Source organism: Patella vulgata, chromosome 1, assembly GCF_932274485.2.
Source record: "Patella vulgata chromosome 1, xgPatVulg1.2, whole genome shotgun sequence".
Taxonomy (NCBI): domain Eukaryota; kingdom Metazoa; phylum Mollusca; class Gastropoda; family Patellidae; genus Patella; species Patella vulgata.
In genome coordinates, this window is record NC_065879.2 from 83,386,668 (window position 1) to 83,403,751 (window position 17,084).

Below are 17,084 nucleotides of genomic sequence, written 5' to 3' on the forward strand. Positions count from 1 at the left end.
GATGGCGTTGCGGGCGACGCGAGGAGCGAGCGAAGTAACTCCTGGCACGCCAGCCGTCAACCAGTCCTCGGTAGTATAGTGGTCAGTATCCCCGCCTGTCACGCGGGAGACCGGGGTTCAATTCCCCGCCGGGGAGGGCTTCCTTTTTCGCACGCCCGCTTGACCTTATGCGGCCGGCGACCGCGAGGAGCGGCATAAAACGAAGTACCAAAACAAAACAAAACAAAACAAAACAAAGTGCGGCGACGCAGAAAGACGAAGACCACGGGCGGGGCAAAACAAAACACAATAACAAATACAATAAAACCAACACGCCAGCATAACAGAAAACTTTAAAAGGACAACGGGCTCCGGCGTGCGCACAGGCAGCGACGGAGGGACTCGGCGGCGAGACGCGCGAGGAAAAAGGGGCGCGCGAACGCGCCCGCGTGAATATCGGCGAGAAGGCACCAGGGGGAGTCGAACCCTCGACCTTCTGTTTACTAGACAGACGCTCTAACCAACTGAGCTATGGCGCCGACAGCGGGGCCAGGCGTGCCGCGATCTACACTGCCGATACATAAATGAGAGGAAACGGTCGGGCACCGCTAGCGAGGGAGCAAAACCTGGGACCACCTCCGACGGGACTCGAACCCGCAATCCCCGGCTTAGGAGGCCGATGCCTTATCCATTGGGCCACGGAGGCTGGCTTCTGGGGTGGGGAAAATAGCCGTGGTCGACCTGTCGGAGGGACGACGCGCTCGTTCGAACGGTGTACACGCGGCACAGGGTAGCTAGCCTGCCGCCGTGCTACTAGGAGACCACTGGTACACCTGTCCACACCAATCAGTTTTGCAAGTCTGCACGCAACTGAACGGTGCACGCCTGCGCGTCTCTGTTGGCCAGGGACCCTCGGAGCAGCGGCAAAGGCGAGTGGCGCGCGACAACGGGACGCGGTCTGCCAGGATTCCTCGGTAGTATAGTGGTCAGTATCCCCGCCTGTCACGCGGGAGACCGGGGTTCAATTCCCCGCCGGGGAGGCACCTTTTACCCGACGGCCCCGTGACGGCGAGGAAAAAAGCAATTGTTCCGATACCGGGAGTCGAACCCGGGCCGCCTGGGTGAAAGCCAGGAATCCTAACCGCTAGACCATATCGGAGACCTGGTCCCTCAGCGCACGTCTGTCGAGTCGCCGTTTCTGCCGCACGCCACAACAATAGAGTGGAAGGCACCCGGCAACACACATCACACACTGCCAGCCACGACTCGACGCGGTTGGCCGGCAGACATGCAAAAGAAGCGTGCATCGACCGGGAATCGAACCCGGGTCACCCGCGTGGCAGGCGAGTATTCTACCACTAGACCACCGATGCTTGACGGCCAATCCCTGGCGGCGGCCGTACAGGTCTCGATATCCCGATGGCGTTGCGGGCGACGCGAGGAGCGAGCGAAGTAACTCCTGGCACGCCAGCCGTCAACCAGTCCTCGGTAGTATAGTGGTCAGTATCCCCGCCTGTCACGCGGGAGACCGGGGTTCAATTCCCCGCCGGGGAGGGCTTCCTTTTTCGCACGCCCGCTTGACCTTATGCGGCCGGCGACCGCGAGGAGCGGCATAAAACGAAGTACCAAAACAAAACAAAACAAAACAAAACAAAGTGCGGCGACGCAGAAAGACGAAGACCACGGGCGGGGCAAAACAAAACACAATAACAAATACAATAAAACCAACACGCCAGCATAACAGAAAACTTTAAAAGGACAACGGGCTCCGGCGTGCGCACAGGCAGCGACGGAGGGACTCGGCGGCGAGACGCGCGAGGAAAAAGGGGCGCGCGAACGCGCCCGCGTGAATATCGGCGAGAAGGCACCAGGGGGAGTCGAACCCTCGACCTTCTGTTTACTAGACAGACGCTCTAACCAACTGAGCTATGGCGCCGACAGCGGGGCCAGGCGTGCCGCGATCTACACTGCCGATACATAAATGAGAGGAAACGGTCGGGCACCGCTAGCGAGGGAGCAAAACCTGGGACCACCTCCGACGGGACTCGAACCCGCAATCCCCGGCTTAGGAGGCCGATGCCTTATCCATTGGGCCACGGAGGCTGGCTTCTGGGGTGGGGAAAATAGCCGTGGTCGACCTGTCGGAGGGACGACGCGCTCGTTCGAACGGTGTACACGCGGCACAGGGTAGCTAGCCTGCCGCCGTGCTACTAGGAGACCACTGGTACACCTGTCCACACCAATCAGTTTTGCAAGTCTGCACGCAACTGAACGGTGCACGCCTGCGCGTCTCTGTTGGCCAGGGACCCTCGGAGCAGCGGCAAAGGCGAGTGGCGCGCGACAACGGGACGCGGTCTGCCAGGATTCCTCGGTAGTATAGTGGTCAGTATCCCCGCCTGTCACGCGGGAGACCGGGGTTCAATTCCCCGCCGGGGAGGCACCTTTTACCCGACGGCCCCGTGACGGCGAGGAAAAAAGCAATTGTTCCGATACCGGGAGTCGAACCCGGGCCGCCTGGGTGAAAGCCAGGAATCCTAACCGCTAGACCATATCGGAGACCTGGTCCCTCAGCGCACGTCTGTCGAGTCGCCGTTTCTGCCGCACGCCACAACAATAGAGTGGAAGGCACCCGGCAACACACATCACACACTGCCAGCCACGACTCGACGCGGTTGGCCGGCAGACATGCAAAAGAAGCGTGCATCGACCGGGAATCGAACCCGGGTCACCCGCGTGGCAGGCGAGTATTCTACCACTAGACCACCGATGCTTGACGGCCAATCCCTGGCGGCGGCCGTACAGGTCTCGATATCCCGATGGCGTTGCGGGCGACGCGAGGAGCGAGCGAAGTAACTCCTGGCACGCCAGCCGTCAACCAGTCCTCGGTAGTATAGTGGTCAGTATCCCCGCCTGTCACGCGGGAGACCGGGGTTCAATTCCCCGCCGGGGAGGGCTTCCTTTTTCGCACGCCCGCTTGACCTTATGCGGCCGGCGACCGCGAGGAGCGGCATAAAACGAAGTACCAAAACAAAACAAAACAAAACAAAACAAAGTGCGGCGACGCAGAAAGACGAAGACCACGGGCGGGGCAAAACAAAACACAATAACAAATACAATAAAACCAACACGCCAGCATAACAGAAAACTTTAAAAGGACAACGGGCTCCGGCGTGCGCACAGGCAGCGACGGAGGGACTCGGCGGCGAGACGCGCGAGGAAAAAGGGGCGCGCGAACGCGCCCGCGTGAATATCGGCGAGAAGGCACCAGGGGGAGTCGAACCCTCGACCTTCTGTTTACTAGACAGACGCTCTAACCAACTGAGCTATGGCGCCGACAGCGGGGCCAGGCGTGCCGCGATCTACACTGCCGATACATAAATGAGAGGAAACGGTCGGGCACCGCTAGCGAGGGAGCAAAACCTGGGACCACCTCCGACGGGACTCGAACCCGCAATCCCCGGCTTAGGAGGCCGATGCCTTATCCATTGGGCCACGGAGGCTGGCTTCTGGGGTGGGGAAAATAGCCGTGGTCGACCTGTCGGAGGGACGACGCGCTCGTTCGAACGGTGTACACGCGGCACAGGGTAGCTAGCCTGCCGCCGTGCTACTAGGAGACCACTGGTACACCTGTCCACACCAATCAGTTTTGCAAGTCTGCACGCAACTGAACGGTGCACGCCTGCGCGTCTCTGTTGGCCAGGGACCCTCGGAGCAGCGGCAAAGGCGAGTGGCGCGCGACAACGGGACGCGGTCTGCCAGGATTCCTCGGTAGTATAGTGGTCAGTATCCCCGCCTGTCACGCGGGAGACCGGGGTTCAATTCCCCGCCGGGGAGGCACCTTTTACCCGACGGCCCCGTGACGGCGAGGAAAAAAGCAATTGTTCCGATACCGGGAGTCGAACCCGGGCCGCCTGGGTGAAAGCCAGGAATCCTAACCGCTAGACCATATCGGAGACCTGGTCCCTCAGCGCACGTCTGTCGAGTCGCCGTTTCTGCCGCACGCCACAACAATAGAGTGGAAGGCACCCGGCAACACACATCACACACTGCCAGCCACGACTCGACGCGGTTGGCCGGCAGACATGCAAAAGAAGCGTGCATCGACCGGGAATCGAACCCGGGTCACCCGCGTGGCAGGCGAGTATTCTACCACTAGACCACCGATGCTTGACGGCCAATCCCTGGCGGCGGCCGTACAGGTCTCGATATCCCGATGGCGTTGCGGGCGACGCGAGGAGCGAGCGAAGTAACTCCTGGCACGCCAGCCGTCAACCAGTCCTCGGTAGTATAGTGGTCAGTATCCCCGCCTGTCACGCGGGAGACCGGGGTTCAATTCCCCGCCGGGGAGGGCTTCCTTTTTCGCACGCCCGCTTGACCTTATGCGGCCGGCGACCGCGAGGAGCGGCATAAAACGAAGTACCAAAACAAAACAAAACAAAACAAAACAAAGTGCGGCGACGCAGAAAGACGAAGACCACGGGCGGGGCAAAACAAAACACAATAACAAATACAATAAAACCAACACGCCAGCATAACAGAAAACTTTAAAAGGACAACGGGCTCCGGCGTGCGCACAGGCAGCGACGGAGGGACTCGGCGGCGAGACGCGCGAGGAAAAAGGGGCGCGCGAACGCGCCCGCGTGAATATCGGCGAGAAGGCACCAGGGGGAGTCGAACCCTCGACCTTCTGTTTACTAGACAGACGCTCTAACCAACTGAGCTATGGCGCCGACAGCGGGGCCAGGCGTGCCGCGATCTACACTGCCGATACATAAATGAGAGGAAACGGTCGGGCACCGCTAGCGAGGGAGCAAAACCTGGGACCACCTCCGACGGGACTCGAACCCGCAATCCCCGGCTTAGGAGGCCGATGCCTTATCCATTGGGCCACGGAGGCTGGCTTCTGGGGTGGGGAAAATAGCCGTGGTCGACCTGTCGGAGGGACGACGCGCTCGTTCGAACGGTGTACACGCGGCACAGGGTAGCTAGCCTGCCGCCGTGCTACTAGGAGACCACTGGTACACCTGTCCACACCAATCAGTTTTGCAAGTCTGCACGCAACTGAACGGTGCACGCCTGCGCGTCTCTGTTGGCCAGGGACCCTCGGAGCAGCGGCAAAGGCGAGTGGCGCGCGACAACGGGACGCGGTCTGCCAGGATTCCTCGGTAGTATAGTGGTCAGTATCCCCGCCTGTCACGCGGGAGACCGGGGTTCAATTCCCCGCCGGGGAGGCACCTTTTACCCGACGGCCCCGTGACGGCGAGGAAAAAAGCAATTGTTCCGATACCGGGAGTCGAACCCGGGCCGCCTGGGTGAAAGCCAGGAATCCTAACCGCTAGACCATATCGGAGACCTGGTCCCTCAGCGCACGTCTGTCGAGTCGCCGTTTCTGCCGCACGCCACAACAATAGAGTGGAAGGCACCCGGCAACACACCTCACACACTGCCAGCCACGACTCGACGCGGTTGGCCGGCAGACATGCAAAAGAAGCGTGCATCGACCGGGAATCGAACCCGGGTCACCCGCGTGGCAGGCGAGTATTCTACCACTAGACCACCGATGCTTGACGGCCAATCCCTGGCGGCGGCCGTACAGGTCTCGATATCCCGATGGCGTTGCGGGCGACGCGAGGAGCGAGCGAAGTAACTCCTGGCACGCCAGCCGTCAACCAGTCCTCGGTAGTATAGTGGTCAGTATCCCCGCCTGTCACGCGGGAGACCGGGGTTCAATTCCCCGCCGGGGAGGGCTTCCTTTTTCGCACGCCCGCTTGACCTTATGCGGCCGGCGACCGCGAGGAGCGGCATAAAACGAAGTACCAAAACAAAACAAAACAAAACAAAACAAAGTGCGGCGACGCAGAAAGACGAAGACCACGGGCGGGGCAAAACAAAACACAATAACAAATACAATAAAACCAACACGCCAGCATAACAGAAAACTTTAAAAGGACAACGGGCTCCGGCGTGCGCACAGGCAGCGACGGAGGGACTCGGCGGCGAGACGCGCGAGGAAAAAGGGGCGCGCGAACGCGCCCGCGTGAATATCGGCGAGAAGGCACCAGGGGGAGTCGAACCCTCGACCTTCTGTTTACTAGACAGACGCTCTAACCAACTGAGCTATGGCGCCGACAGCGGGGCCAGGCGTGCCGCGATCTACACTGCCGATACATAAATGAGAGGAAACGGTCGGGCACCGCTAGCGAGGGAGCAAAACCTGGGACCACCTCCGACGGGACTCGAACCCGCAATCCCCGGCTTAGGAGGCCGATGCCTTATCCATTGGGCCACGGAGGCTGGCTTCTGGGGTGGGGAAAATAGCCGTGGTCGACCTGTCGGAGGGACGACGCGCTCGTTCGAACGGTGTACACGCGGCACAGGGTAGCTAGCCTGCCGCCGTGCTACTAGGAGACCACTGGTACACCTGTCCACACCAATCAGTTTTGCAAGTCTGCACGCAACTGAACGGTGCACGCCTGCGCGTCTCTGTTGGCCAGGGACCCTCGGAGCAGCGGCAAAGGCGAGTGGCGCGCGACAACGGGACGCGGTCTGCCAGGATTCCTCGGTAGTATAGTGGTCAGTATCCCCGCCTGTCACGCGGGAGACCGGGGTTCAATTCCCCGCCGGGGAGGCACCTTTTACCCGACGGCCCCGTGACGGCGAGGAAAAAAGCAATTGTTCCGATACCGGGAGTCGAACCCGGGCCGCCTGGGTGAAAGCCAGGAATCCTAACCGCTAGACCATATCGGAGACCTGGTCCCTCAGCGCACGTCTGTCGAGTCGCCGTTTCTGCCGCACGCCACAACAATAGAGTGGAAGGCACCCGGCAACACACATCACACACTGCCAGCCACGACTCGACGCGGTTGGCCGGCAGACATGCAAAAGAAGCGTGCATCGACCGGGAATCGAACCCGGGTCACCCGCGTGGCAGGCGAGTATTCTACCACTAGACCACCGATGCTTGACGGCCAATCCCTGGCGGCGGCCGTACAGGTCTCGATATCCCGATGGCGTTGCGGGCGACGCGAGGAGCGAGCGAAGTAACTCCTGGCACGCCAGCCGTCAACCAGTCCTCGGTAGTATAGTGGTCAGTATCCCCGCCTGTCACGCGGGAGACCGGGGTTCAATTCCCCGCCGGGGAGGGCTTCCTTTTTCGCACGCCCGCTTGACCTTATGCGGCCGGCGACCGCGAGGAGCGGCATAAAACGAAGTACCAAAACAAAACAAAACAAAACAAAACAAAGTGCGGCGACGCAGAAAGACGAAGACCACGGGCGGGGCAAAACAAAACACAATAACAAATACAATAAAACCAACACGCCAGCATAACAGAAAACTTTAAAAGGACAACGGGCTCCGGCGTGCGCACAGGCAGCGACGGAGGGACTCGGCGGCGAGACGCGCGAGGAAAAAGGGGCGCGCGAACGCGCCCGCGTGAATATCGGCGAGAAGGCACCAGGGGGAGTCGAACCCTCGACCTTCTGTTTACTAGACAGACGCTCTAACCAACTGAGCTATGGCGCCGACAGCGGGGCCAGGCGTGCCGCGATCTACACTGCCGATACATAAATGAGAGGAAACGGTCGGGCACCGCTAGCGAGGGAGCAAAACCTGGGACCACCTCCGACGGGACTCGAACCCGCAATCCCCGGCTTAGGAGGCCGATGCCTTATCCATTGGGCCACGGAGGCTGGCTTCTGGGGTGGGGAAAATAGCCGTGGTCGACCTGTCGGAGGGACGACGCGCTCGTTCGAACGGTGTACACGCGGCACAGGGTAGCTAGCCTGCCGCCGTGCTACTAGGAGACCACTGGTACACCTGTCCACACCAATCAGTTTTGCAAGTCTGCACGCAACTGAACGGTGCACGCCTGCGCGTCTCTGTTGGCCAGGGACCCTCGGAGCAGCGGCAAAGGCGAGTGGCGCGCGACAACGGGACGCGGTCTGCCAGGATTCCTCGGTAGTATAGTGGTCAGTATCCCCGCCTGTCACGCGGGAGACCGGGGTTCAATTCCCCGCCGGGGAGGCACCTTTTACCCGACGGCCCCGTGACGGCGAGGAAAAAAGCAATTGTTCCGATACCGGGAGTCGAACCCGGGCCGCCTGGGTGAAAGCCAGGAATCCTAACCGCTAGACCATATCGGAGACCTGGTCCCTCAGCGCACGTCTGTCGAGTCGCCGTTTCTGCCGCACGCCACAACAATAGAGTGGAAGGCACCCGGCAACACACATCACACACTGCCAGCCACGACTCGACGCGGTTGGCCGGCAGACATGCAAAAGAAGCGTGCATCGACCGGGAATCGAACCCGGGTCACCCGCGTGGCAGGCGAGTATTCTACCACTAGACCACCGATGCTTGACGGCCAATCCCTGGCGGCGGCCGTACAGGTCTCGATATCCCGATGGCGTTGCGGGCGACGCGAGGAGCGAGCGAAGTAACTCCTGGCACGCCAGCCGTCAACCAGTCCTCGGTAGTATAGTGGTCAGTATCCCCGCCTGTCACGCGGGAGACCGGGGTTCAATTCCCCGCCGGGGAGGGCTTCCTTTTTCGCACGCCCGCTTGACCTTATGCGGCCGGCGACCGCGAGGAGCGGCATAAAACGAAGTACCAAAACAAAACAAAACAAAACAAAACAAAGTGCGGCGACGCAGAAAGACGAAGACCACGGGCGGGGCAAAACAAAACACAATAACAAATACAATAAAACCAACACGCCAGCATAACAGAAAACTTTAAAAGGACAACGGGCTCCGGCGTGCGCACAGGCAGCGACGGAGGGACTCGGCGGCGAGACGCGCGAGGAAAAAGGGGCGCGCGAACGCGCCCGCGTGAATATCGGCGAGAAGGCACCAGGGGGAGTCGAACCCTCGACCTTCTGTTTACTAGACAGACGCTCTAACCAACTGAGCTATGGCGCCGACAGCGGGGCCAGGCGTGCCGCGATCTACACTGCCGATACATAAATGAGAGGAAACGGTCGGGCACCGCTAGCGAGGGAGCAAAACCTGGGACCACCTCCGACGGGACTCGAACCCGCAATCCCCGGCTTAGGAGGCCGATGCCTTATCCATTGGGCCACGGAGGCTGGCTTCTGGGGTGGGGAAAATAGCCGTGGTCGACCTGTCGGAGGGACGACGCGCTCGTTCGAACGGTGTACACGCGGCACAGGGTAGCTAGCCTGCCGCCGTGCTACTAGGAGACCACTGGTACACCTGTCCACACCAATCAGTTTTGCAAGTCTGCACGCAACTGAACGGTGCACGCCTGCGCGTCTCTGTTGGCCAGGGACCCTCGGAGCAGCGGCAAAGGCGAGTGGCGCGCGACAACGGGACGCGGTCTGCCAGGATTCCTCGGTAGTATAGTGGTCAGTATCCCCGCCTGTCACGCGGGAGACCGGGGTTCAATTCCCCGCCGGGGAGGCACCTTTTACCCGACGGCCCCGTGACGGCGAGGAAAAAAGCAATTGTTCCGATACCGGGAGTCGAACCCGGGCCGCCTGGGTGAAAGCCAGGAATCCTAACCGCTAGACCATATCGGAGACCTGGTCCCTCAGCGCACGTCTGTCGAGTCGCCGTTTCTGCCGCACGCCACAACAATAGAGTGGAAGGCACCCGGCAACACACATCACACACTGCCAGCCACGACTCGACGCGGTTGGCCGGCAGACATGCAAAAGAAGCGTGCATCGACCGGGAATCGAACCCGGGTCACCCGCGTGGCAGGCGAGTATTCTACCACTAGACCACCGATGCTTGACGGCCAATCCCTGGCGGCGGCCGTACAGGTCTCGATATCCCGATGGCGTTGCGGGCGACGCGAGGAGCGAGCGAAGTAACTCCTGGCACGCCAGCCGTCAACCAGTCCTCGGTAGTATAGTGGTCAGTATCCCCGCCTGTCACGCGGGAGACCGGGGTTCAATTCCCCGCCGGGGAGGGCTTCCTTTTTCGCACGCCCGCTTGACCTTATGCGGCCGGCGACCGCGAGGAGCGGCATAAAACGAAGTACCAAAACAAAACAAAGTGCGGCGACGCAGAAAGACGAAGACCACGGGCGGGGCAAAACAAAACACAATAACAAATACAATAAAACCAACACGCCAGCATAACAGAAAACTTTAAAAGGACAACGGGCTCCGGCGTGCGCACAGGCAGCGACGGAGGGACTCGGCGGCGAGACGCGCGAGGAAAAAGGGGCGCGCGAACGCGCCCGCGTGAATATCGGCGAGAAGGCACCAGGGGGAGTCGAACCCTCGACCTTCTGTTTACTAGACAGACGCTCTAACCAACTGAGCTATGGCGCCGACAGCGGGGCCAGGCGTGCCGCGATCTACACTGCCGATACATAAATGAGAGGAAACGGTCGGGCACCGCTAGCGAGGGAGCAAAACCTGGGACCACCTCCGACGGGACTCGAACCCGCAATCCCCGGCTTAGGAGGCCGATGCCTTATCCATTGGGCCACGGAGGCTGGCTTCTGGGGTGGGGAAAATAGCCGTGGTCGACCTGTCGGAGGGACGACGCGCTCGTTCGAACGGTGTACACGCGGCACAGGGTAGCTAGCCTGCCGCCGTGCTACTAGGAGACCACTGGTACACCTGTCCACACCAATCAGTTTTGCAAGTCTGCACGCAACTGAACGGTGCACGCCTGCGCGTCTCTGTTGGCCAGGGACCCTCGGAGCAGCGGCAAAGGCGAGTGGCGCGCGACAACGGGACGCGGTCTGCCAGGATTCCTCGGTAGTATAGTGGTCAGTATCCCCGCCTGTCACGCGGGAGACCGGGGTTCAATTCCCCGCCGGGGAGGCACCTTTTACCCGACGGCCCCGTGACGGCGAGGAAAAAAGCAATTGTTCCGATACCGGGAGTCGAACCCGGGCCGCCTGGGTGAAAGCCAGGAATCCTAACCGCTAGACCATATCGGAGACCTGGTCCCTCAGCGCACGTCTGTCGAGTCGCCGTTTCTGCCGCACGCCACAACAATAGAGTGGAAGGCACCCGGCAACACACATCACACACTGCCAGCCACGACTCGACGCGGTTGGCCGGCAGACATGCAAAAGAAGCGTGCATCGACCGGGAATCGAACCCGGGTCACCCGCGTGGCAGGCGAGTATTCTACCACTAGACCACCGATGCTTGACGGCCAATCCCTGGCGGCGGCCGTACAGGTCTCGATATCCCGATGGCGTTGCGGGCGACGCGAGGAGCGAGCGAAGTAACTCCTGGCACGCCAGCCGTCAACCAGTCCTCGGTAGTATAGTGGTCAGTATCCCCGCCTGTCACGCGGGAGACCGGGGTTCAATTCCCCGCCGGGGAGGGCTTCCTTTTTCGCACGCCCGCTTGACCTTATGCGGCCGGCGACCGCGAGGAGCGGCATAAAACGAAGTACCAAAACAAAACAAAGTGCGGCGACGCAGAAAGACGAAGACCACGGGCGGGGCAAAACAAAACACAATAACAAATACAATAAAACCAACACGCCAGCATAACAGAAAACTTTAAAAGGACAACGGGCTCCGGCGTGCGCACAGGCAGCGACGGAGGGACTCGGCGGCGAGACGCGCGAGGAAAAAGGGGCGCGCGAACGCGCCCGCGTGAATATCGGCGAGAAGGCACCAGGGGGAGTCGAACCCTCGACCTTCTGTTTACTAGACAGACGCTCTAACCAACTGAGCTATGGCGCCGACAGCGGGGCCAGGCGTGCCGCGATCTACACTGCCGATACATAAATGAGAGGAAACGGTCGGGCACCGCTAGCGAGGGAGCAAAACCTGGGACCACCTCCGACGGGACTCGAACCCGCAATCCCCGGCTTAGGAGGCCGATGCCTTATCCATTGGGCCACGGAGGCTGGCTTCTGGGGTGGGGAAAATAGCCGTGGTCGACCTGTCGGAGGGACGACGCGCTCGTTCGAACGGTGTACACGCGGCACAGGGTAGCTAGCCTGCCGCCGTGCTACTAGGAGACCACTGGTACACCTGTCCACACCAATCAGTTTTGCAAGTCTGCACGCAACTGAACGGTGCACGCCTGCGCGTCTCTGTTGGCCAGGGACCCTCGGAGCAGCGGCAAAGGCGAGTGGCGCGCGACAACGGGACGCGGTCTGCCAGGATTCCTCGGTAGTATAGTGGTCAGTATCCCCGCCTGTCACGCGGGAGACCGGGGTTCAATTCCCCGCCGGGGAGGCACCTTTTACCCGACGGCCCCGTGACGGCGAGGAAAAAAGCAATTGTTCCGATACCGGGAGTCGAACCCGGGCCGCCTGGGTGAAAGCCAGGAATCCTAACCGCTAGACCATATCGGAGACCTGGTCCCTCAGCGCACGTCTGTCGAGTCGCCGTTTCTGCCGCACGCCACAACAATAGAGTGGAAGGCACCCGGCAACACACATCACACACTGCCAGCCACGACTCGACGCGGTTGGCCGGCAGACATGCAAAAGAAGCGTGCATCGACCGGGAATCGAACCCGGGTCACCCGCGTGGCAGGCGAGTATTCTACCACTAGACCACCGATGCTTGACGGCCAATCCCTGGCGGCGGCCGTACAGGTCTCGATATCCCGATGGCGTTGCGGGCGACGCGAGGAGCGAGCGAAGTAACTCCTGGCACGCCAGCCGTCAACCAGTCCTCGGTAGTATAGTGGTCAGTATCCCCGCCTGTCACGCGGGAGACCGGGGTTCAATTCCCCGCCGGGGAGGGCTTCCTTTTTCGCACGCCCGCTTGACCTTATGCGGCCGGCGACCGCGAGGAGCGGCATAAAACGAAGTACCAAAACAAAACAAAACAAAACAAAACAAAGTGCGGCGACGCAGAAAGACGAAGACCACGGGCGGGGCAAAACAAAACACAATAACAAATACAATAAAACCAACACGCCAGCATAACAGAAAACTTTAAAAGGACAACGGGCTCCGGCGTGCGCACAGGCAGCGACGGAGGGACTCGGCGGCGAGACGCGCGAGGAAAAAGGGGCGCGCGAACGCGCCCGCGTGAATATCGGCGAGAAGGCACCAGGGGGAGTCGAACCCTCGACCTTCTGTTTACTAGACAGACGCTCTAACCAACTGAGCTATGGCGCCGACAGCGGGGCCAGGCGTGCCGCGATCTACACTGCCGATACATAAATGAGAGGAAACGGTCGGGCACCGCTAGCGAGGGAGCAAAACCTGGGACCACCTCCGACGGGACTCGAACCCGCAATCCCCGGCTTAGGAGGCCGATGCCTTATCCATTGGGCCACGGAGGCTGGCTTCTGGGGTGGGGAAAATAGCCGTGGTCGACCTGTCGGAGGGACGACGCGCTCGTTCGAACGGTGTACACGCGGCACAGGGTAGCTAGCCTGCCGCCGTGCTACTAGGAGACCACTGGTACACCTGTCCACACCAATCAGTTTTGCAAGTCTGCACGCAACTGAACGGTGCACGCCTGCGCGTCTCTGTTGGCCAGGGACCCTCGGAGCAGCGGCAAAGGCGAGTGGCGCGCGACAACGGGACGCGGTCTGCCAGGATTCCTCGGTAGTATAGTGGTCAGTATCCCCGCCTGTCACGCGGGAGACCGGGGTTCAATTCCCCGCCGGGGAGGCACCTTTTACCCGACGGCCCCGTGACGGCGAGGAAAAAAGCAATTGTTCCGATACCGGGAGTCGAACCCGGGCCGCCTGGGTGAAAGCCAGGAATCCTAACCGCTAGACCATATCGGAGACCTGGTCCCTCAGCGCACGTCTGTCGAGTCGCCGTTTCTGCCGCACGCCACAACAATAGAGTGGAAGGCACCCGGCAACACACATCACACACTGCCAGCCACGACTCGACGCGGTTGGCCGGCAGACATGCAAAAGAAGCGTGCATCGACCGGGAATCGAACCCGGGTCACCCGCGTGGCAGGCGAGTATTCTACCACTAGACCACCGATGCTTGACGGCCAATCCCTGGCGGCGGCCGTACAGGTCTCGATATCCCGATGGCGTTGCGGGCGACGCGAGGAGCGAGCGAAGTAACTCCTGGCACGCCAGCCGTCAACCAGTCCTCGGTAGTATAGTGGTCAGTATCCCCGCCTGTCACGCGGGAGACCGGGGTTCAATTCCCCGCCGGGGAGGGCTTCCTTTTTCGCACGCCCGCTTGACCTTATGCGGCCGGCGACCGCGAGGAGCGGCATAAAACGAAGTACCAAAACAAAACAAAACAAAACAAAACAAAGTGCGGCGACGCAGAAAGACGAAGACCACGGGCGGGGCAAAACAAAACACAATAACAAATACAATAAAACCAACACGCCAGCATAACAGAAAACTTTAAAAGGACAACGGGCTCCGGCGTGCGCACAGGCAGCGACGGAGGGACTCGGCGGCGAGACGCGCGAGGAAAAAGGGGCGCGCGAACGCGCCCGCGTGAATATCGGCGAGAAGGCACCAGGGGGAGTCGAACCCTCGACCTTCTGTTTACTAGACAGACGCTCTAACCAACTGAGCTATGGCGCCGACAGCGGGGCCAGGCGTGCCGCGATCTACACTGCCGATACATAAATGAGAGGAAACGGTCGGGCACCGCTAGCGAGGGAGCAAAACCTGGGACCACCTCCGACGGGACTCGAACCCGCAATCCCCGGCTTAGGAGGCCGATGCCTTATCCATTGGGCCACGGAGGCTGGCTTCTGGGGTGGGGAAAATAGCCGTGGTCGACCTGTCGGAGGGACGACGCGCTCGTTCGAACGGTGTACACGCGGCACAGGGTAGCTAGCCTGCCGCCGTGCTACTAGGAGACCACTGGTACACCTGTCCACACCAATCAGTTTTGCAAGTCTGCACGCAACTGAACGGTGCACGCCTGCGCGTCTCTGTTGGCCAGGGACCCTCGGAGCAGCGGCAAAGGCGAGTGGCGCGCGACAACGGGACGCGGTCTGCCAGGATTCCTCGGTAGTATAGTGGTCAGTATCCCCGCCTGTCACGCGGGAGACCGGGGTTCAATTCCCCGCCGGGGAGGCACCTTTTACCCGACGGCCCCGTGACGGCGAGGAAAAAAGCAATTGTTCCGATACCGGGAGTCGAACCCGGGCCGCCTGGGTGAAAGCCAGGAATCCTAACCGCTAGACCATATCGGAGACCTGGTCCCTCAGCGCACGTCTGTCGAGTCGCCGTTTCTGCCGCACGCCACAACAATAGAGTGGAAGGCACCCGGCAACACACATCACACACTGCCAGCCACGACTCGACGCGGTTGGCCGGCAGACATGCAAAAGAAGCGTGCATCGACCGGGAATCGAACCCGGGTCACCCGCGTGGCAGGCGAGTATTCTACCACTAGACCACCGATGCTTGACGGCCAATCCCTGGCGGCGGCCGTACAGGTCTCGATATCCCGATGGCGTTGCGGGCGACGCGAGGAGCGAGCGAAGTAACTCCTGGCACGCCAGCCGTCAACCAGTCCTCGGTAGTATAGTGGTCAGTATCCCCGCCTGTCACGCGGGAGACCGGGGTTCAATTCCCCGCCGGGGAGGGCTTCCTTTTTCGCACGCCCGCTTGACCTTATGCGGCCGGCGACCGCGAGGAGCGGCATAAAACGAAGTACCAAAACAAAACAAAACAAAACAAAACAAAGTGCGGCGACGCAGAAAGACGAAGACCACGGGCGGGGCAAAACAAAACACAATAACAAATACAATAAAACCAACACGCCAGCATAACAGAAAACTTTAAAAGGACAACGGGCTCCGGCGTGCGCACAGGCAGCGACGGAGGGACTCGGCGGCGAGACGCGCGAGGAAAAAGGGGCGCGCGAACGCGCCCGCGTGAATATCGGCGAGAAGGCACCAGGGGGAGTCGAACCCTCGACCTTCTGTTTACTAGACAGACGCTCTAACCAACTGAGCTATGGCGCCGACAGCGGGGCCAGGCGTGCCGCGATCTACACTGCCGATACATAAATGAGAGGAAACGGTCGGGCACCGCTAGCGAGGGAGCAAAACCTGGGACCACCTCCGACGGGACTCGAACCCGCAATCCCCGGCTTAGGAGGCCGATGCCTTATCCATTGGGCCACGGAGGCTGGCTTCTGGGGTGGGGAAAATAGCCGTGGTCGACCTGTCGGAGGGACGACGCGCTCGTTCGAACGGTGTACACGCGGCACAGGGTAGCTAGCCTGCCGCCGTGCTACTAGGAGACCACTGGTACACCTGTCCACACCAATCAGTTTTGCAAGTCTGCACGCAACTGAACGGTGCACGCCTGCGCGTCTCTGTTGGCCAGGGACCCTCGGAGCAGCGGCAAAGGCGAGTGGCGCGCGACAACGGGACGCGGTCTGCCAGGATTCCTCGGTAGTATAGTGGTCAGTATCCCCGCCTGTCACGCGGGAGACCGGGGTTCAATTCCCCGCCGGGGAGGCACCTTTTACCCGACGGCCCCGTGACGGCGAGGAAAAAAGCAATTGTTCCGATACCGGGAGTCGAACCCGGGCCGCCTGGGTGAAAGCCAGGAATCCTAACCGCTAGACCATATCGGAGACCTGGTCCCTCAGCGCACGTCTGTCGAGTCGCCGTTTCTGCCGCACGCCACAACAATAGAGTGGAAGGCACCCGGCAACACACATCACACACTGCCAGCCACGACTCGACGCGGTTGGCCGGCAGACATGCAAAAGAAGCGTGCATCGACCGGGAATCGAACCCGGGTCACCCGCGTGGCAGGCGAGTATTCTACCACTAGACCACCGATGCTTGACGGCCAATCCCTGGCGGCGGCCGTACAGGTCTCGATATCCCGATGGCGTTGCGGGCGACGCGAGGAGCGAGCGAAGTAACTCCTGGCACGCCAGCCGTCAACCAGTCCTCGGTAGTATAGTGGTCAGTATCCCCGCCTGTCACGCGGGAGACCGGGGTTCAATTCCCCGCCGGGGAGGGCTTCCTTTTTCGCACGCCCGCTTGACCTTATGCGGCCGGCGACCGCGAGGAGCGGCATAAAACGAAGTACCAAAACAAAACAAAACAAAACAAAACAAAGTGCGGCGACGCAGAAAGACGAAGACCACGGGCGGGGCAAAACAAAACACAATAACAAATACAATAAAACCAACACGCCAGCATAACAGAAAACTTTAAAAGGACAACGGGCT

The 17,084-nt window shown here is 60.8% G+C and overlaps 73 non-coding genes across 73 annotated transcripts; 25 read left to right on the forward strand and 48 right to left on the reverse strand.

The window, feature by feature from the left end:
* The first annotated feature begins 64 nt into the window (after window positions 1-64).
* Window positions 65-136, forward strand: Trnad-guc (transfer RNA aspartic acid (anticodon GUC)). Its single transcript has one exon. It is a non-coding gene; the product is annotated as a tRNA-Asp (tRNA).
* A 308-nt stretch (window positions 137-444) lies between these two features.
* Trnat-agu (transfer RNA threonine (anticodon AGU)) lies at window positions 445-518 on the reverse strand. The gene has a single exon. It is a non-coding gene; the product is annotated as a tRNA-Thr (tRNA).
* A 94-nt stretch (window positions 519-612) lies between these two features.
* On the reverse strand, window positions 613-685 carry Trnar-ccu (transfer RNA arginine (anticodon CCU)). Its single transcript has one exon. It is a non-coding gene; the product is annotated as a tRNA-Arg (tRNA).
* A 262-nt stretch (window positions 686-947) lies between these two features.
* Window positions 948-1,019, forward strand: Trnad-guc (transfer RNA aspartic acid (anticodon GUC)). Its single transcript has one exon. It is a non-coding gene; the product is annotated as a tRNA-Asp (tRNA).
* A 47-nt stretch (window positions 1,020-1,066) lies between these two features.
* Trnae-uuc (transfer RNA glutamic acid (anticodon UUC)) lies at window positions 1,067-1,138 on the reverse strand. The gene has a single exon. It is a non-coding gene; the product is annotated as a tRNA-Glu (tRNA).
* Window positions 1,139-1,281: 143 nt separating this feature from the next.
* On the reverse strand, window positions 1,282-1,352 carry Trnag-gcc (transfer RNA glycine (anticodon GCC)). The gene has a single exon. It is a non-coding gene; the product is annotated as a tRNA-Gly (tRNA).
* Window positions 1,353-1,461: 109 nt separating this feature from the next.
* Trnad-guc (transfer RNA aspartic acid (anticodon GUC)) lies at window positions 1,462-1,533 on the forward strand. The gene has a single exon. It is a non-coding gene; the product is annotated as a tRNA-Asp (tRNA).
* Window positions 1,534-1,841: 308 nt separating this feature from the next.
* Window positions 1,842-1,915, reverse strand: Trnat-agu (transfer RNA threonine (anticodon AGU)). Its single transcript has one exon. It is a non-coding gene; the product is annotated as a tRNA-Thr (tRNA).
* A 94-nt stretch (window positions 1,916-2,009) lies between these two features.
* Trnar-ccu (transfer RNA arginine (anticodon CCU)) lies at window positions 2,010-2,082 on the reverse strand. The gene has a single exon. It is a non-coding gene; the product is annotated as a tRNA-Arg (tRNA).
* Window positions 2,083-2,344: 262 nt separating this feature from the next.
* Trnad-guc (transfer RNA aspartic acid (anticodon GUC)) lies at window positions 2,345-2,416 on the forward strand. Its single transcript has one exon. It is a non-coding gene; the product is annotated as a tRNA-Asp (tRNA).
* A 47-nt stretch (window positions 2,417-2,463) lies between these two features.
* On the reverse strand, window positions 2,464-2,535 carry Trnae-uuc (transfer RNA glutamic acid (anticodon UUC)). Its single transcript has one exon. It is a non-coding gene; the product is annotated as a tRNA-Glu (tRNA).
* A 143-nt stretch (window positions 2,536-2,678) lies between these two features.
* Window positions 2,679-2,749, reverse strand: Trnag-gcc (transfer RNA glycine (anticodon GCC)). The gene has a single exon. It is a non-coding gene; the product is annotated as a tRNA-Gly (tRNA).
* A 109-nt stretch (window positions 2,750-2,858) lies between these two features.
* On the forward strand, window positions 2,859-2,930 carry Trnad-guc (transfer RNA aspartic acid (anticodon GUC)). Its single transcript has one exon. It is a non-coding gene; the product is annotated as a tRNA-Asp (tRNA).
* Window positions 2,931-3,238: 308 nt separating this feature from the next.
* Trnat-agu (transfer RNA threonine (anticodon AGU)) lies at window positions 3,239-3,312 on the reverse strand. Its single transcript has one exon. It is a non-coding gene; the product is annotated as a tRNA-Thr (tRNA).
* Window positions 3,313-3,406: 94 nt separating this feature from the next.
* On the reverse strand, window positions 3,407-3,479 carry Trnar-ccu (transfer RNA arginine (anticodon CCU)). The gene has a single exon. It is a non-coding gene; the product is annotated as a tRNA-Arg (tRNA).
* A 262-nt stretch (window positions 3,480-3,741) lies between these two features.
* Trnad-guc (transfer RNA aspartic acid (anticodon GUC)) lies at window positions 3,742-3,813 on the forward strand. Its single transcript has one exon. It is a non-coding gene; the product is annotated as a tRNA-Asp (tRNA).
* A 47-nt stretch (window positions 3,814-3,860) lies between these two features.
* Trnae-uuc (transfer RNA glutamic acid (anticodon UUC)) lies at window positions 3,861-3,932 on the reverse strand. Its single transcript has one exon. It is a non-coding gene; the product is annotated as a tRNA-Glu (tRNA).
* A 143-nt stretch (window positions 3,933-4,075) lies between these two features.
* On the reverse strand, window positions 4,076-4,146 carry Trnag-gcc (transfer RNA glycine (anticodon GCC)). The gene has a single exon. It is a non-coding gene; the product is annotated as a tRNA-Gly (tRNA).
* A 109-nt stretch (window positions 4,147-4,255) lies between these two features.
* Window positions 4,256-4,327, forward strand: Trnad-guc (transfer RNA aspartic acid (anticodon GUC)). The gene has a single exon. It is a non-coding gene; the product is annotated as a tRNA-Asp (tRNA).
* A 308-nt stretch (window positions 4,328-4,635) lies between these two features.
* On the reverse strand, window positions 4,636-4,709 carry Trnat-agu (transfer RNA threonine (anticodon AGU)). The gene has a single exon. It is a non-coding gene; the product is annotated as a tRNA-Thr (tRNA).
* Window positions 4,710-4,803: 94 nt separating this feature from the next.
* Trnar-ccu (transfer RNA arginine (anticodon CCU)) lies at window positions 4,804-4,876 on the reverse strand. Its single transcript has one exon. It is a non-coding gene; the product is annotated as a tRNA-Arg (tRNA).
* A 262-nt stretch (window positions 4,877-5,138) lies between these two features.
* Trnad-guc (transfer RNA aspartic acid (anticodon GUC)) lies at window positions 5,139-5,210 on the forward strand. The gene has a single exon. It is a non-coding gene; the product is annotated as a tRNA-Asp (tRNA).
* A 47-nt stretch (window positions 5,211-5,257) lies between these two features.
* Window positions 5,258-5,329, reverse strand: Trnae-uuc (transfer RNA glutamic acid (anticodon UUC)). Its single transcript has one exon. It is a non-coding gene; the product is annotated as a tRNA-Glu (tRNA).
* A 143-nt stretch (window positions 5,330-5,472) lies between these two features.
* On the reverse strand, window positions 5,473-5,543 carry Trnag-gcc (transfer RNA glycine (anticodon GCC)). Its single transcript has one exon. It is a non-coding gene; the product is annotated as a tRNA-Gly (tRNA).
* Window positions 5,544-5,652: 109 nt separating this feature from the next.
* On the forward strand, window positions 5,653-5,724 carry Trnad-guc (transfer RNA aspartic acid (anticodon GUC)). The gene has a single exon. It is a non-coding gene; the product is annotated as a tRNA-Asp (tRNA).
* Window positions 5,725-6,032: 308 nt separating this feature from the next.
* Window positions 6,033-6,106, reverse strand: Trnat-agu (transfer RNA threonine (anticodon AGU)). Its single transcript has one exon. It is a non-coding gene; the product is annotated as a tRNA-Thr (tRNA).
* Window positions 6,107-6,200: 94 nt separating this feature from the next.
* On the reverse strand, window positions 6,201-6,273 carry Trnar-ccu (transfer RNA arginine (anticodon CCU)). Its single transcript has one exon. It is a non-coding gene; the product is annotated as a tRNA-Arg (tRNA).
* A 262-nt stretch (window positions 6,274-6,535) lies between these two features.
* On the forward strand, window positions 6,536-6,607 carry Trnad-guc (transfer RNA aspartic acid (anticodon GUC)). Its single transcript has one exon. It is a non-coding gene; the product is annotated as a tRNA-Asp (tRNA).
* Window positions 6,608-6,654: 47 nt separating this feature from the next.
* Window positions 6,655-6,726, reverse strand: Trnae-uuc (transfer RNA glutamic acid (anticodon UUC)). The gene has a single exon. It is a non-coding gene; the product is annotated as a tRNA-Glu (tRNA).
* A 143-nt stretch (window positions 6,727-6,869) lies between these two features.
* On the reverse strand, window positions 6,870-6,940 carry Trnag-gcc (transfer RNA glycine (anticodon GCC)). The gene has a single exon. It is a non-coding gene; the product is annotated as a tRNA-Gly (tRNA).
* A 109-nt stretch (window positions 6,941-7,049) lies between these two features.
* On the forward strand, window positions 7,050-7,121 carry Trnad-guc (transfer RNA aspartic acid (anticodon GUC)). Its single transcript has one exon. It is a non-coding gene; the product is annotated as a tRNA-Asp (tRNA).
* A 308-nt stretch (window positions 7,122-7,429) lies between these two features.
* On the reverse strand, window positions 7,430-7,503 carry Trnat-agu (transfer RNA threonine (anticodon AGU)). The gene has a single exon. It is a non-coding gene; the product is annotated as a tRNA-Thr (tRNA).
* Window positions 7,504-7,597: 94 nt separating this feature from the next.
* On the reverse strand, window positions 7,598-7,670 carry Trnar-ccu (transfer RNA arginine (anticodon CCU)). The gene has a single exon. It is a non-coding gene; the product is annotated as a tRNA-Arg (tRNA).
* A 262-nt stretch (window positions 7,671-7,932) lies between these two features.
* Window positions 7,933-8,004, forward strand: Trnad-guc (transfer RNA aspartic acid (anticodon GUC)). Its single transcript has one exon. It is a non-coding gene; the product is annotated as a tRNA-Asp (tRNA).
* Window positions 8,005-8,051: 47 nt separating this feature from the next.
* Trnae-uuc (transfer RNA glutamic acid (anticodon UUC)) lies at window positions 8,052-8,123 on the reverse strand. The gene has a single exon. It is a non-coding gene; the product is annotated as a tRNA-Glu (tRNA).
* A 143-nt stretch (window positions 8,124-8,266) lies between these two features.
* On the reverse strand, window positions 8,267-8,337 carry Trnag-gcc (transfer RNA glycine (anticodon GCC)). Its single transcript has one exon. It is a non-coding gene; the product is annotated as a tRNA-Gly (tRNA).
* Window positions 8,338-8,446: 109 nt separating this feature from the next.
* On the forward strand, window positions 8,447-8,518 carry Trnad-guc (transfer RNA aspartic acid (anticodon GUC)). The gene has a single exon. It is a non-coding gene; the product is annotated as a tRNA-Asp (tRNA).
* Window positions 8,519-8,826: 308 nt separating this feature from the next.
* Window positions 8,827-8,900, reverse strand: Trnat-agu (transfer RNA threonine (anticodon AGU)). Its single transcript has one exon. It is a non-coding gene; the product is annotated as a tRNA-Thr (tRNA).
* A 94-nt stretch (window positions 8,901-8,994) lies between these two features.
* Window positions 8,995-9,067, reverse strand: Trnar-ccu (transfer RNA arginine (anticodon CCU)). The gene has a single exon. It is a non-coding gene; the product is annotated as a tRNA-Arg (tRNA).
* Window positions 9,068-9,329: 262 nt separating this feature from the next.
* On the forward strand, window positions 9,330-9,401 carry Trnad-guc (transfer RNA aspartic acid (anticodon GUC)). Its single transcript has one exon. It is a non-coding gene; the product is annotated as a tRNA-Asp (tRNA).
* Window positions 9,402-9,448: 47 nt separating this feature from the next.
* On the reverse strand, window positions 9,449-9,520 carry Trnae-uuc (transfer RNA glutamic acid (anticodon UUC)). The gene has a single exon. It is a non-coding gene; the product is annotated as a tRNA-Glu (tRNA).
* Window positions 9,521-9,663: 143 nt separating this feature from the next.
* On the reverse strand, window positions 9,664-9,734 carry Trnag-gcc (transfer RNA glycine (anticodon GCC)). Its single transcript has one exon. It is a non-coding gene; the product is annotated as a tRNA-Gly (tRNA).
* A 109-nt stretch (window positions 9,735-9,843) lies between these two features.
* Trnad-guc (transfer RNA aspartic acid (anticodon GUC)) lies at window positions 9,844-9,915 on the forward strand. Its single transcript has one exon. It is a non-coding gene; the product is annotated as a tRNA-Asp (tRNA).
* A 293-nt stretch (window positions 9,916-10,208) lies between these two features.
* On the reverse strand, window positions 10,209-10,282 carry Trnat-agu (transfer RNA threonine (anticodon AGU)). The gene has a single exon. It is a non-coding gene; the product is annotated as a tRNA-Thr (tRNA).
* A 94-nt stretch (window positions 10,283-10,376) lies between these two features.
* Window positions 10,377-10,449, reverse strand: Trnar-ccu (transfer RNA arginine (anticodon CCU)). Its single transcript has one exon. It is a non-coding gene; the product is annotated as a tRNA-Arg (tRNA).
* A 262-nt stretch (window positions 10,450-10,711) lies between these two features.
* Trnad-guc (transfer RNA aspartic acid (anticodon GUC)) lies at window positions 10,712-10,783 on the forward strand. The gene has a single exon. It is a non-coding gene; the product is annotated as a tRNA-Asp (tRNA).
* A 47-nt stretch (window positions 10,784-10,830) lies between these two features.
* Trnae-uuc (transfer RNA glutamic acid (anticodon UUC)) lies at window positions 10,831-10,902 on the reverse strand. The gene has a single exon. It is a non-coding gene; the product is annotated as a tRNA-Glu (tRNA).
* Window positions 10,903-11,045: 143 nt separating this feature from the next.
* Window positions 11,046-11,116, reverse strand: Trnag-gcc (transfer RNA glycine (anticodon GCC)). The gene has a single exon. It is a non-coding gene; the product is annotated as a tRNA-Gly (tRNA).
* A 109-nt stretch (window positions 11,117-11,225) lies between these two features.
* On the forward strand, window positions 11,226-11,297 carry Trnad-guc (transfer RNA aspartic acid (anticodon GUC)). Its single transcript has one exon. It is a non-coding gene; the product is annotated as a tRNA-Asp (tRNA).
* A 293-nt stretch (window positions 11,298-11,590) lies between these two features.
* Trnat-agu (transfer RNA threonine (anticodon AGU)) lies at window positions 11,591-11,664 on the reverse strand. Its single transcript has one exon. It is a non-coding gene; the product is annotated as a tRNA-Thr (tRNA).
* A 94-nt stretch (window positions 11,665-11,758) lies between these two features.
* Window positions 11,759-11,831, reverse strand: Trnar-ccu (transfer RNA arginine (anticodon CCU)). Its single transcript has one exon. It is a non-coding gene; the product is annotated as a tRNA-Arg (tRNA).
* A 262-nt stretch (window positions 11,832-12,093) lies between these two features.
* On the forward strand, window positions 12,094-12,165 carry Trnad-guc (transfer RNA aspartic acid (anticodon GUC)). The gene has a single exon. It is a non-coding gene; the product is annotated as a tRNA-Asp (tRNA).
* Window positions 12,166-12,212: 47 nt separating this feature from the next.
* On the reverse strand, window positions 12,213-12,284 carry Trnae-uuc (transfer RNA glutamic acid (anticodon UUC)). Its single transcript has one exon. It is a non-coding gene; the product is annotated as a tRNA-Glu (tRNA).
* A 143-nt stretch (window positions 12,285-12,427) lies between these two features.
* Trnag-gcc (transfer RNA glycine (anticodon GCC)) lies at window positions 12,428-12,498 on the reverse strand. Its single transcript has one exon. It is a non-coding gene; the product is annotated as a tRNA-Gly (tRNA).
* Window positions 12,499-12,607: 109 nt separating this feature from the next.
* Window positions 12,608-12,679, forward strand: Trnad-guc (transfer RNA aspartic acid (anticodon GUC)). The gene has a single exon. It is a non-coding gene; the product is annotated as a tRNA-Asp (tRNA).
* Window positions 12,680-12,987: 308 nt separating this feature from the next.
* On the reverse strand, window positions 12,988-13,061 carry Trnat-agu (transfer RNA threonine (anticodon AGU)). The gene has a single exon. It is a non-coding gene; the product is annotated as a tRNA-Thr (tRNA).
* A 94-nt stretch (window positions 13,062-13,155) lies between these two features.
* Trnar-ccu (transfer RNA arginine (anticodon CCU)) lies at window positions 13,156-13,228 on the reverse strand. The gene has a single exon. It is a non-coding gene; the product is annotated as a tRNA-Arg (tRNA).
* Window positions 13,229-13,490: 262 nt separating this feature from the next.
* Trnad-guc (transfer RNA aspartic acid (anticodon GUC)) lies at window positions 13,491-13,562 on the forward strand. Its single transcript has one exon. It is a non-coding gene; the product is annotated as a tRNA-Asp (tRNA).
* Window positions 13,563-13,609: 47 nt separating this feature from the next.
* On the reverse strand, window positions 13,610-13,681 carry Trnae-uuc (transfer RNA glutamic acid (anticodon UUC)). Its single transcript has one exon. It is a non-coding gene; the product is annotated as a tRNA-Glu (tRNA).
* Window positions 13,682-13,824: 143 nt separating this feature from the next.
* On the reverse strand, window positions 13,825-13,895 carry Trnag-gcc (transfer RNA glycine (anticodon GCC)). Its single transcript has one exon. It is a non-coding gene; the product is annotated as a tRNA-Gly (tRNA).
* Window positions 13,896-14,004: 109 nt separating this feature from the next.
* Trnad-guc (transfer RNA aspartic acid (anticodon GUC)) lies at window positions 14,005-14,076 on the forward strand. Its single transcript has one exon. It is a non-coding gene; the product is annotated as a tRNA-Asp (tRNA).
* A 308-nt stretch (window positions 14,077-14,384) lies between these two features.
* Trnat-agu (transfer RNA threonine (anticodon AGU)) lies at window positions 14,385-14,458 on the reverse strand. The gene has a single exon. It is a non-coding gene; the product is annotated as a tRNA-Thr (tRNA).
* A 94-nt stretch (window positions 14,459-14,552) lies between these two features.
* Window positions 14,553-14,625, reverse strand: Trnar-ccu (transfer RNA arginine (anticodon CCU)). The gene has a single exon. It is a non-coding gene; the product is annotated as a tRNA-Arg (tRNA).
* Window positions 14,626-14,887: 262 nt separating this feature from the next.
* Trnad-guc (transfer RNA aspartic acid (anticodon GUC)) lies at window positions 14,888-14,959 on the forward strand. Its single transcript has one exon. It is a non-coding gene; the product is annotated as a tRNA-Asp (tRNA).
* A 47-nt stretch (window positions 14,960-15,006) lies between these two features.
* Trnae-uuc (transfer RNA glutamic acid (anticodon UUC)) lies at window positions 15,007-15,078 on the reverse strand. Its single transcript has one exon. It is a non-coding gene; the product is annotated as a tRNA-Glu (tRNA).
* A 143-nt stretch (window positions 15,079-15,221) lies between these two features.
* On the reverse strand, window positions 15,222-15,292 carry Trnag-gcc (transfer RNA glycine (anticodon GCC)). The gene has a single exon. It is a non-coding gene; the product is annotated as a tRNA-Gly (tRNA).
* Window positions 15,293-15,401: 109 nt separating this feature from the next.
* On the forward strand, window positions 15,402-15,473 carry Trnad-guc (transfer RNA aspartic acid (anticodon GUC)). The gene has a single exon. It is a non-coding gene; the product is annotated as a tRNA-Asp (tRNA).
* A 308-nt stretch (window positions 15,474-15,781) lies between these two features.
* Window positions 15,782-15,855, reverse strand: Trnat-agu (transfer RNA threonine (anticodon AGU)). The gene has a single exon. It is a non-coding gene; the product is annotated as a tRNA-Thr (tRNA).
* A 94-nt stretch (window positions 15,856-15,949) lies between these two features.
* Window positions 15,950-16,022, reverse strand: Trnar-ccu (transfer RNA arginine (anticodon CCU)). The gene has a single exon. It is a non-coding gene; the product is annotated as a tRNA-Arg (tRNA).
* A 262-nt stretch (window positions 16,023-16,284) lies between these two features.
* Window positions 16,285-16,356, forward strand: Trnad-guc (transfer RNA aspartic acid (anticodon GUC)). Its single transcript has one exon. It is a non-coding gene; the product is annotated as a tRNA-Asp (tRNA).
* A 47-nt stretch (window positions 16,357-16,403) lies between these two features.
* Trnae-uuc (transfer RNA glutamic acid (anticodon UUC)) lies at window positions 16,404-16,475 on the reverse strand. The gene has a single exon. It is a non-coding gene; the product is annotated as a tRNA-Glu (tRNA).
* Window positions 16,476-16,618: 143 nt separating this feature from the next.
* On the reverse strand, window positions 16,619-16,689 carry Trnag-gcc (transfer RNA glycine (anticodon GCC)). The gene has a single exon. It is a non-coding gene; the product is annotated as a tRNA-Gly (tRNA).
* A 109-nt stretch (window positions 16,690-16,798) lies between these two features.
* On the forward strand, window positions 16,799-16,870 carry Trnad-guc (transfer RNA aspartic acid (anticodon GUC)). Its single transcript has one exon. It is a non-coding gene; the product is annotated as a tRNA-Asp (tRNA).
* The last annotated feature ends 214 nt before the right edge of the window (window positions 16,871-17,084 follow it).